This window comes from Saccopteryx leptura, chromosome 5 (assembly GCF_036850995.1).
Source record: "Saccopteryx leptura isolate mSacLep1 chromosome 5, mSacLep1_pri_phased_curated, whole genome shotgun sequence".
Lineage (NCBI taxonomy): Eukaryota > Metazoa > Chordata > Mammalia > Chiroptera > Emballonuridae > Saccopteryx > Saccopteryx leptura.
In genome coordinates, this window is record NC_089507.1 from 156278265 (window position 1) to 156289966 (window position 11702).

Genomic DNA, 11702 nt, shown 5'->3' on the forward strand with positions numbered 1-11702 from the left:
AGGCTTCGGGGGCTCGCTGCTTCCCTCATTCCCCCATTCCCTCCCTCCCTCCCTCCTATTCCTCCTCCAGAATGTCACCGGGAAGAGACCGGGACTGAGGTGGGTCTGCCCCAGCAAAGTCTGCAATGTGTGAGTTCTTTCTTCAGTGAGCGAAGATTCCAGGACAGGAGTCCAGGCGATTTAGGGGCATTTGGAGAGTACGACGTTTATTAAAGCTGGGGACAGTGAAACAAAGGAAGGGCCTAGGATGGAAAAGGCACAAGATCAGCCACAGGAGTGAGCCCAGACGGGGCTGCCTAGACGCAGAAAAGGCTGTCACGTTCCAATTGGAAAGGAATTCAAACTTCTTACTGGCCTGCCTCAGGAGGAGCGGGCATGATAGCACAGGGCTGGAGCTGCCAAAGGACCCTCCAGAGCCCACTGTCCCCGGGGAGAGAGAGGAGGAGGAAGGGTGGACGTGTCTCAGGGAACAAGTCGACTTCAGGAAAGAGGCCGGTTGTGCCTGAGGACACATGAATATGAATTCCAACAGAGCCTATGTGGTCTTCCTGCTTCCCGCGTTTCACCCTTTAAAATCCGCACTCCACACAGTAACCTTAAAACCCCTTCTCTCCTTAAGCCTTGTCATTTCACTTCCAGGACAATCCAAACTGCCGGACCCCACCTGACTGCACGCTCTGAGAGGGCAGAGCGGATGTTCCCACTGCTCCCCGTGAGATTCCTGTAAATCCTGCCTCTCCTCGTGCAGGTTCGCCCTCTGCGGTGGGGCCAGGACTTCTGGAAATGCAAGATGATAACACAAAGCTGATATTTAGCCTGCCTTGGCAGGCCCCTAAGCAGGCATGACAGGCCCATTATAGAAGAAATCACCTGGCATTGCTTTTTCTGAGAGTCACACAATGCCGAGGAAATGGCTTTGCTCGTTCGTTTCACTGAGTGACAACCGGCCGCTCTGTGCTGGGCACTGGCTCCTTCCCCTGGCCTCTTCCACCCCCACACTCCTTCCCTGAAGTTCAGAGGGAGAAGCAACAGAAAGTGCAAAGGTCTGTTTTGGCATATTTACATGTAGGCAGATGTAAAAATTAAAACCATGTGGTTAGGCTAGGGAGTGAGTTATGGGTAGATTTCTTTACAAATTTACTGCAATAACTGCAATTTGCTTTTACAATTCTAAGTGACTACATCTTTATTAGTCAGCTCTGGCTAGTTATGCTGTGATAACTAATATTTCCCCAAATCGCAGGGCCTTATCGCAACAAAGATTTATTGCTTGTTACGTGTCCTTGGGAGGTTGGCTACAGCTCTTCCCTACATGTTCATTCTGGCACCCAACTTAAGGGGCTGCCCCAACCTGGGACATGCAGGTCTGGTGGCAAAGGAAAAACAGGAAAGATGGTACCACCAGAGGATGGATCTTATGTTTCTGCAAGAAGTGTCTTCCATTAATTCCACTCATGAGTGACTGGCCAAAACAAGTCACCCAGCCAAGCCTGATGTCTGTGGGTGGAGTATACAAACCTTTTACAAGAGGGATAGCAGATTGCTAGAAACTACAATATGATCTCACACTATTTATTTACACGTCTTTTATGATGGGATGCATGGGTATCCCTAAGGTCTCCTGTTTTGATTAAGAAACTCTGTCTCTGCCCTGGCCGGTTGGCTCAGCGGTAGAGCGTCGGCCTGGAGTGCGGAGGACCCGGGTTCGATTCCTGGCCAGGGCACATAGGAGAAGCGCCCATTTGCTTCTCCACCCCCCCCCTCCTTCCTCTCTGTCTCTCTCTTCCCCTCCCGCAGCCAAGGCTCCATTGGAGCAGGGATGGCCCGGGCGCTGGGGATGGCTCCTTGGCCTCTGCCCCAGGTGCTAGAGTGGCTCTGGTTGCGGCAGAGCGACGCCCCGGAGGGGCAGAGCATCGCCCCCTGGTGGGCGTGCCGGGTGGATCCCGGTCAGGGTCGGGTGCATGAGGGAGTCTGTCTGACTGTCTCTCCCCGTTTCCAGCTTCAGAAAAATACGGAAAAAAAAAAAAAAGAAACCCTGTCTCTGAATCCAGATCACCCCCTCATCAGGGGGCCCCTCCTGCTAGCCAATCTCACAGCTGTTCAGCCATACAAGGAGGCAGCTCAGTGGATGGACTTCTTTGTTCTTGCCCCTGGCACCCTGTGAGTAGGAAGTTGCACTGCCTCTCAGCTCTGGCCCCTGGGGATCCTCACTGAAAACCTCTTCCAATGAACATGCTGTCAGTCCCGGGAGCCAAGTCCTTTTAAGTCTGGTGGTGCCCTGCTGTCCAGCTCCAAAGACTCCCAGGACACCTGCCATGCCATGGGACCAAGCTGGAGTCAGAGGTATTTTTTTCCACATCCTGCACTTACAGATTCCTGACCAAAGCCCCCAGTCATGGTACTGAGAGCAGCTCCCAGGTAGCCTTCTGTGACTGTGTGCGAAGGAGAGAAACCTAGAGGAGTCACACACACGCACTAACACAGAGGCTCTGCTACTTGACTGTTCACTGAAATTGCCTGGCTTTTAAAAGGCAGATTCCTGAGCTCCCACCTCAAATGTTCTGATTCAGATGACTTGGAACTAGACCCAGAGATTTGCACTGTACCGCTGCAGGCAACTGCCACGCTGTGGGGAGCTGTCTGCAATGTCCTGGTTCTAATGGTCTCAAAACAGGCCTGGACATGGGTTCACTGCAGGGGCAGAGGCAAGAAAATGACTGCCCAGCGTGGAAGGTGAGGGTGGGGTCACATCCCTGCACAAAACGAGTCTTGCTGACATGCTAGCTTTATGATTATGAGACACCTTGGGCCAGGGAGTGACTACCCTCGCCCCTCCTCTCCTCCACACTTCTCAAGAGCAGACACTAATGTAATGACTCAATCACCAAGTCAAAAGACCTCTTCTGGGAGTTCAGACAGCTCCCCTTCTGACTGGTGCCCCCAATTCCAGCCTCTTCCTGCAGGCTGGCACTAGACTCTGCATGAAGGCTCTACTTCCTTTGCCTCTTCCTTTCTGCCTCCCACACCCCACAGTTTGGAAAGCCACGGGCTTTTTCTCTGGGTCAGCATTCAAGAATTTATAAGATTTTTTTTTTTTTTTTTGCTTACTGTAAAGATAATGTAACTTACTGTAGAGAATCTAGAAAATGCAGACAAGCAAAAATAAGAAAATAAGGATTATTACACCCAAAGATAGGCTATGTGATACTTTAATTTTCTCTGCTTATATATTATTATTTCAAATGAGATTGCACTGTATATTGTGGTCTTATAACTTGCTTTCTGTACTTAATGTACAGTGAACATTTTTATTGGCTATATTCTTTTTTTTTTTTTTTTTTCATTTTTCCGAAGCTGGAAACGGGGAGGCAGTCAGACAGACTCCCGCATGTGCCCGACCAGGATCCACCCGGCATGTCCACCAGGGGGCGTCGCTCTGTTGCATCCAAAGCCATTCTAGCGCCTGAGGCAGAGGCCACAGAGCCATCCTCAGCGCCCGGGCCATCTTTGCTCCAGTGGAGCCTCGGCTGCGGGAGGGGAAGAGAGAGACAGAGAGGAAGGAGAGGGGGAGGGGTGGAGAAGCAGATGGGCGCTTCTCCTGTGTGCCCTGGCTGGGAATCGAACCCAGGACTCCTGCACGCCAGGCCGACGCTCTACCACTGAGCCAACTGGCCAGGGCCTATTGGCTATATTCTTTAATGCATCATTTTAAATGGTTGTACTATAATCCACTGTATATTTCATTTATTTAAGCAATTCTCCATTGTGGTACACTCGGTTTCTACCTTTTAAAATTACAAACAGTGCTTCAATGAATCTCCTTTTGTGAATCATTGTGCATTATTCTTTCCTTTGAACAAATTGCTAGATATGGGATCTCTTACCAACTAGGCCTTCTTTGGTCCTTTCTGGACTATCTATGTCAGGAATTCCATCCAGTGTTTCAGCTACTGCATCCCTGGTGGTTAATTCCAAAATCTGAGTCTCTTGTCTCAATCCTGCTTCTGGGCAACAGAGCTGCATTAATAATTGCCTGTTATACTCCCTATTCAAAGAACACAAAAGCACCTCATGCTCAACCATATCCAAGAATGAATTCAACATCTTCCTTTTTAATGAACTTCCTCTGCTTTATTCCTCATTTCCGCTGTTGGTACCAGTATTTTCCCAGCCTCACAGGCATGAAATCCTGGTATCCTCTTTCCTCTCTTAATCCCTTTATATTAAAATAGTTACCAAGTCTTCTACCCATATCTCCATCAGTTCAGATCCTGTCCAAATCTCAAGGCCTGTGTCAAATAAACTCATTGTAGCAAGGTTATTCTTATCTTTCCAGTCCAGCATGATCCCCAAAGGATAGGAAAAAGAAGGCAGAAGAAATATTTGAAGAAATAATGGCTGAAAAAATTTCCAAATTTCATGAAACCTATAGACACACAGATCAAAGAAGGTCAATGAACTACAAGAACATGGAAAAAACAAAGATACTCCATTTTTAAATGTATACATTTTTTAAAAGTGCAATCAAAGAACAGCATATATAAATTTTTCAAAGCCAGTGACAGAGAAAATCATTTAATCACTGGAAGGAAAATAAAAAGTTTCATACAGAGGAACAAAGTTAAGAATAAAAGCAAATTTATGTGTACAAGAAGATAGTGGGGCAGTATCTTTAAAGTATTAAAGTACCCTGACTGGGTAGCTCAGTTGATTAGTGTTGTCCCGATATTCCAAAGTTGTGGGTTCAATCCCCTATCATGCCACATACAAGAATCAACCAATGAATGCATTAATAAGTGGGACAACAAATCGATGTTTCTCTCTCTCCCTTCTTCTCTCTCCCTATCGCCCTCTCTGTCTAAAATCTGTCAAGAAAAATAAAGTACTGAATGAAAAAATCCCTCACAACCTAGAATTCTATACCCAGGGAAACTATCTTTCTTTTAAAATGATAAAACAAAGACATTTTCAAACATACAAAAACCAAAAGAATTCATCAGCAGCAGAGCCACACTGACCCCCCCAAATTAAAACTTAAAACTAAAAATTAAAAATATCCTCTAGCAGACATAAAATGGATAACAGACAAAAATGTGGACCTACAAAAGGAACAGAGAGCACCAGAAATGGTAACTAAATGGTTGCATATGTAGGCTTTTAAAATATTTTTCTCTTTAAAAGACAATTACCTGTTTAAGCAAATATCAGTCACATGAGGTCAAAGTAAGAAATCTAGTCAGCTACTCATTGGCAATGAGTTATTTACTAGTGCCATTGACTTGTGGGAGGGCCAGAAATCTAAATTGGGTTTCCTGATGTTTTGTCCAGATTTTAAGCTACCTAACTGAATGACAGATACAAAGCACCTAACAAATCAGAAACAGTAACTTCCTCTGGTTTCCAAGTCAAATACTTTCTCCTCCCTCTTCAGTCCTTCCTCTAGCCATTCCCTGCTCACACAACCCCTCATGTTTGCATAGTGCTTTGTACTTGCCAACCGTCCACATCTGTTACCTCACTTGATCCTAAGAACAACTCTAAGAAGTAGGTAGGTCGGAGGTTTGCATCTTATTGATTTTACAGATGCAAGTAAACACTAAAGCTCAAATCCCAGTTAAATTTGCCGAGAGGAGGGCTTGGAGAAGTTAGGAATTGATTTCAATTTTCTGACTCTAGATCTTGATCTCATTTCATCAGCCCCATCCTGCCTCTCTCATGTGCCTGAATTCCATTTTATTTGACAACATTCATCTACTTCTAAAGTATTCCCTTAGACTTGAAGTCATGACTTTTCTAGAAAAACAAAGCAACTTCAAAAAATCAGAGATACAATTTTTTTCTTTCAGCCAACTCTTGGGCTTATTTCTAACACATTCCTTCTCTGAAAGCGAAAGGAATCCCCAAAATGGCACCCCTATCATTTGCTCACACGAAACATTGGAGACAGAACAAATTCCCACGATGACTGCAAATAAATTAGTCACAGACTGGAACCCAGCAATTAGTACATCAACAGGGGGAAGAAAGTGGACAATTTATCAATGGGAAGTCTCTTGGTTTCTTATTGCAAGAACCTTAAATGTAGGTGTGGTATACCCTACATTTTGGTGACACCTAATTTATACTGAAAGTAATCTATTAGAGTGTAAAATCTGTGGAGACAAACTGTTTCATGCAGTAAACATTTACTACCCTGCCTCTCCCCAACAGATCTGCTTGTGCAGATCACTGTGCTAAATGGAAGAAAGAGAAGACGGCCCATTTTCACACTGTTCATTAACGGGGACACGGATACAACATAACATGAGCTGTAATGAAGGTTACCAAATCATTCTTCAAAGCCAATTCACTGAAAGCCCATCTGCCAAATGAGCAAAGGAGAGAATGGCCATTTACCAAATGTACTAAAAACTTTTAAAAAATTAACATTTTACACATGTACCTGTATGTATGTAAATGTATTATTTTGAGTACTTACTACAAGTCTGCCATTGTGCTAAGTTCTGTACACAATGTCCACATCTTAGGAAGATACTGTGTGATCTAAGTAACTTGGCAACATTCACACGGTAATCGGGAGAACTAAGATTCAAAACCAAATCCAACATGATTTCTCAACAACTCTCCTATACACCTGCTTTATAATGTTTTGTTTTATGTGCTAGGTACTGTGCTAGGGTCTGCACATGAATTATATCATTTATTATTTACAAGTCTGTGAGGTACATTTATGTCATTTACTATTTACAAGTCCTCCAGAGGAGAAAACAGATTCAGAGAACTCGGACTATAAGGCACTTCAGGACTTGAATCTGTTCACAACCCCACTAAGAGGACAGCCAGCACAATGACCCACAAGGGCCGACTCAGCACCTCTGAGCTCACTCCCCGTCCCTCCTCTTCTTCCTCTGTTCACTTCACTCAAGCTCACTATGCTTTGAACACGCCAAGCAGCCCCTGCAGGTCCCTCTGCCTGGGGTGTTTTTCCTCCCCCATCCTTCAGGTGTCACATGTCACCTTCTAAACGTGGCCTTGCCTGACATCATTTAAAACTGTACCCCTCCCATCCCAATCCTCATCCCCATTTCCTGTTTCTCCATAGCTCTACCACTAACTCACTGTATATGTTAAGTCATCTCTCTCCCCACTAAAACAAGGCCAGAGAATTCTTACTGTTTTGCCCATCACTGCATCTCCTGCCTCTGGAACAAGTTCACTCAAAATATACTGGCTGAACTGAACTTTTACTTCTGTTTACAGAGTATCACTTGGGTATCTGAACCCAACACATACTTCTTGAGGCCACACCCTTTCCATCACACCAAATGTGCTAATGATGCCCGGGGAATGTATGAGCCAGTGAGCTCGGTTTGGGGAACGAGGGCCTCGTTGGACTTGTGTTTGGCAAGCCTCGGGAACACTTGGAGCTCCGTAGAGCTTTTACAGCCACATTCCCAGAAGTGAAAGCTGGGGAAGTGAAGGAAGCAAGAGGGCCAAAACCAGAATACAGGCTGGTAAGGACACCATGAATGCAGGTGATCAGAGCTATAGAAGGAAACAAAATTGACTAAGAAGATATGCAAACCTCAGTAAAACGTTTTGAGAGCCAAGTGTGATTAAGGGTGTGCAGTCCAGTGTTGAATGATAAAGCTAAAACCAGTTAGAAAAAAATTAAAGGACTCTGATTTAGGAAGGCATCAGTATCTCCAGACATTTTCATAGGATTTTCTGAGGAAGTGTCCAACTTAGGGATGAGAATGGTCAAATTTATTTGAATGGTACATTCTCACAGTACCTAGCTACCCACTTACAGCAAGTTACCTCATATTTTAAAAAAGAGCCAAACATTTAAACATTTACCTTTCAACATTATCTGAATTTTAGAATCAAACATACTAAGTAACCTACTAAAGTATTTTCCTAGCACCAGAAGAAGAGAAACATTAATAGGGAAACAATTCTGGCACATTTACCTGGATATTTCACTGTTATATGACAATAGACTTCCCTCTACTGGAAAAATGACCCCTGAAATCACAATTTTTTCTGCTCCTTGGAAGAAATGACTGGAATTAAAACATTATGACTGTTCTCCATTAAGTTCAAAGCCGGTGTCCTTTCCCAGAAGATACACCTGCTTCCAATGAAGTAATGATCAGAGGTAGTGGTGGCCCATCATTTCCGCCCCAGGGGTAAGAACAATGCCCAGTTCTGAGCATGACTGTAGGTAGTGGGTAAGATCCTTTGCATCTACCTGCCAATAGTAAAAGGAGCCCATGAGGTCAGAGTCCTGATGTGTTCAAATGTTAATGTAATCCCACCACTAGCAAAGGACTAATAACAGTTTGGTTAATATCCAAATACTGCTTAGCGTATCTTCAATTGAGAACATAATTAAATCAACAATAACAACCAAGAAAACTTGATGGATCTCTTAAGACTTCCATTTCGGTTTTGTGTTTTGTTTGGATGGTTTTGTTTTGTTTTTTTACAGAGACAGAGTCAGAGAGAGGGATAGACAGGGAGAGACAGACAGGAATGGAGAGATGAGAAGCATCAATCATTAGTTTTTCGTTAAGGCTCCTTAGTTGTTCATTGATTGCTTTCTCTTATGTGCCTTGACTGTGGGCCTTCAGCAGACCGAGTAACCCCTTACTCAAGCCAGCGACCTTGGGTCCAAGCTGGTGAGCTTTGCTCAAACCAGATGAGACCACGCTCAAGCTGGCGACCTCGGAGTCTCGAACCTGGGTCCTCTGCATCCCAGTCCGACGCTCTATCCACTGCGCCACGGCCTGGTCAGGCCCATTTCAGTTTTTATACAGAAACAAAGCAAGATCTAGCCCGCAGAAATCACCCCAGATTATGAAATGTTCTAAAACCAAAAAGGTATCAGTTTAACATCTTCTTGCCTGACCAGTGGTGGCACAGTGGATCGTATCGACTTGGGACGCTGAGGTCCCAGTTCAAAACCTCAAGGCTGCCGGCTTGAGAACAGGATCATCGACATGATCCCATGGTTGCTGGCTTGAAGCCCAAAGTTGCTGGCTCGAATAAGGGATCACTGGCTCAGCTGGAACCCCAACCTCCCCCAGTCAAGACCCCAACTCCCCGGGTCAAGGCACATATGAGAAGCAATCACTGAACAACTGAAGAGCCACAACTATAAGTTGATGCTTCTCATCTCCCTTCCTGTCTCTTTCTAGCTAAAAAAATTTCCCACTACTAAAAACTGGGTGTACTCTCAGATACAATTACACTTCTAAGTATAGCTTTTTCTCCTCAGTTCAAGTTAAATAGAAACTACAAAATATCAAAGGTGATGCTCCACTACTGTACTCATCAGTTGGCCTGTTCCGTAAGTGTGGTCATTCCCTCCTGAGGAAGAAAGGCCTGCTCTGTCCCATGCCACATCTGGGCTAAGTCTAAGGTTTTGTGTTTTAAGCATGACAACAGTTAAGAGGTTTTGCTCCATGGCCATCCATTGCTGCATAACCCTAAAATGGCCCAGTGCTCACTTCTGCTCGGAGAAATCTTCGCTCTTCTGACATCAGGCTTGCTGGTGTCACTGCATAGTTTCAGGCAGCTGGGCACCCCTCCCCACATTTGTCAGCAATCTGGCAAGCCTGAAATAGTAGTCTATCTCATCCACAGAGCAGCCAACCAAGGGGTTGTCTACAGTGATCTGATGAAGCTTCATCACCAATAAGAGGCCCCCGAATGAGACGCTTTCATGGGCCTTTACGACCCCATGCTCTTGAGCAATGGTGCACTTGGGGCCTGACTTCAAGGGATGTTCATGGGTTTCTTAGGTGTGTTGACCCATGCCAGGTGACAAGCGAGAATCCACAGCAGCACAATACTTGGCAACAGTTTCTTAAACGCTTCTACCCTATCACTGAAAGCAGTGATCTCCATGGGGCACACAAAGGTCAAGCCAGGAGGGTAAAGAACACCACATATTTTCCTCTGTAGTCAGATAGACTGGTGTCTTTGAACTAACCATCTGGCTTAACAGCTGTGGATCTGAAGTTGGGAACAGGATTTCCAATTTTAGCATATTCTGAAGACATTTTGCTATTAGCAGCTCTGAGACAGAAATACAGTAGCAAAACCAGTCAGAAAGACACACCTCTAAAGAGAGTTGACTATTTTGGGGGTGATGGTGGTAGGTATTCCTAAAAATGAGACTGTGACCAAACAATTCTGTTCTCCCTTTAAAAATGTCAATCATGGCCCTGGCCGGTTGGCTCAGCAGTAGAGCGTCGGCCTGGAGTGCGGGGGACCCAGGTTCGATTCCCAGCCAGGGCACATAGGACAAGCGCCCATTTGCTTCTCCACCCCCACCCCCTCCTTCCTCTCTGTCTCTCTCTTCCCCTCCCGCAGCCAAGGCTCCATTGGAGCAAAGATGGCCCGGGTGCTGGGGATGGCTCCTTGGCCTCTGCCCCAGGCGCTAGAGTGGCTCTGGTCGCGGCAGAGCGACGCCTCGGAGGGGCAGAGCATCGCCCCCTGGTGGGCAGAGCGTCGCCCCTGGTGGGCGTGCTGGGTGGATCCCGGTCGGGGTCGGGCGCATGGGGAGTCTGTCTGACTGTCTCTCCCTGTTTCCAGCTTCAGAAAAATACAAAAAAAAAAAAAAAAAATCAATCATGAGGTCCTGGCCAGTTGGCTCAGAGGTAGAGCGTCGGCCCGGCATGTGGAAGTACCGGGTTCAATTTTCAGCCAGGGCACACAGGAGAAGCACCCCTCTGATTCTCCACCCCTCCCCCTCTCCTTCCTCTCTGTCTCTCTCTTCCCCTCCCGCAGCCAAGGCTCCACTGGAGCAAAGTTGGCCTGGGAACTGAGGATGGCTCCATGGCTTCCACCTCAGGCGCTTGAATGGCTCCAGTTGCAACAGAGCAACATCCCAGATGGGCATGCCGGGTGGATCCCGGTCAGGCACATGCAGGAGTCTGTCTCTCTGCCTCTCACTTCAGAAAAATACAAAAAAAAGTCAAACATGTTTGTCTATATGTCAGATGAGCATGTCACCACTGCCACATTCTCAGCAAGATGCCAAGTGGAATATTTTCAGAAAGTTTTAGCAGTTTGCTTCTGCTTCCTCTTTGGTTCCTTTCTGGAGGTCAAATGACACAATTCAACATGAACTGTTCTTAATGAGCTCATTACCCAACTAAATACTCTCATCATAAAACGTAGCTTGGGCCCTGGACAGTGACTCAGTGGATAGAGCATCAACCCAGCATATGGACATCCAGGTTTGATTCCCAGTCAGGGCACACAGGAGACGTGACCATCTGTTCTCCCCCTCCCACAGCCAGTGGCTTACTTGGTTCAAGTGTCAGTCTCAGGCACTAAATATAGCTGATTAGAGCATCAGCCCGACATGGTTGCTGGATGAATCTCAGTTGGGGTACATGCGGGAGTCTGTCTTACTAACTCCCATCCTCTCACTTAAAAAAAAAAACAAATAAACACATAGCTTGCTACACTTTCATATAATTTGTCTAACAAACCATTAGTATTAATTTCTGGCCTGTGATTCAAGTAATATCTTCCCTATAATTCTATTTTTTAAAAATATTTTATTTATTTATTGTATTTTTCTGAAGTTGGAAACGGGGAGGCAGTCAGACAGACTCCCGCATGCACCCAACAGGGATCCACCCGGCATGCCCACTAGGGGGCGATGCTCTGCCCATCTGGGG

At 45.7% G+C, this 11702-nt stretch overlaps 1 pseudogene; it reads right to left on the minus strand.

Moving 5' to 3' along the window:
- Positions 1–242: 242 nt before the first annotated feature.
- LOC136406583 (peroxiredoxin-1-like) lies at positions 243–10070 on the minus strand (annotated as a pseudogene).
- Between the last annotated feature and the right edge of the window lie 1632 nt (positions 10071–11702).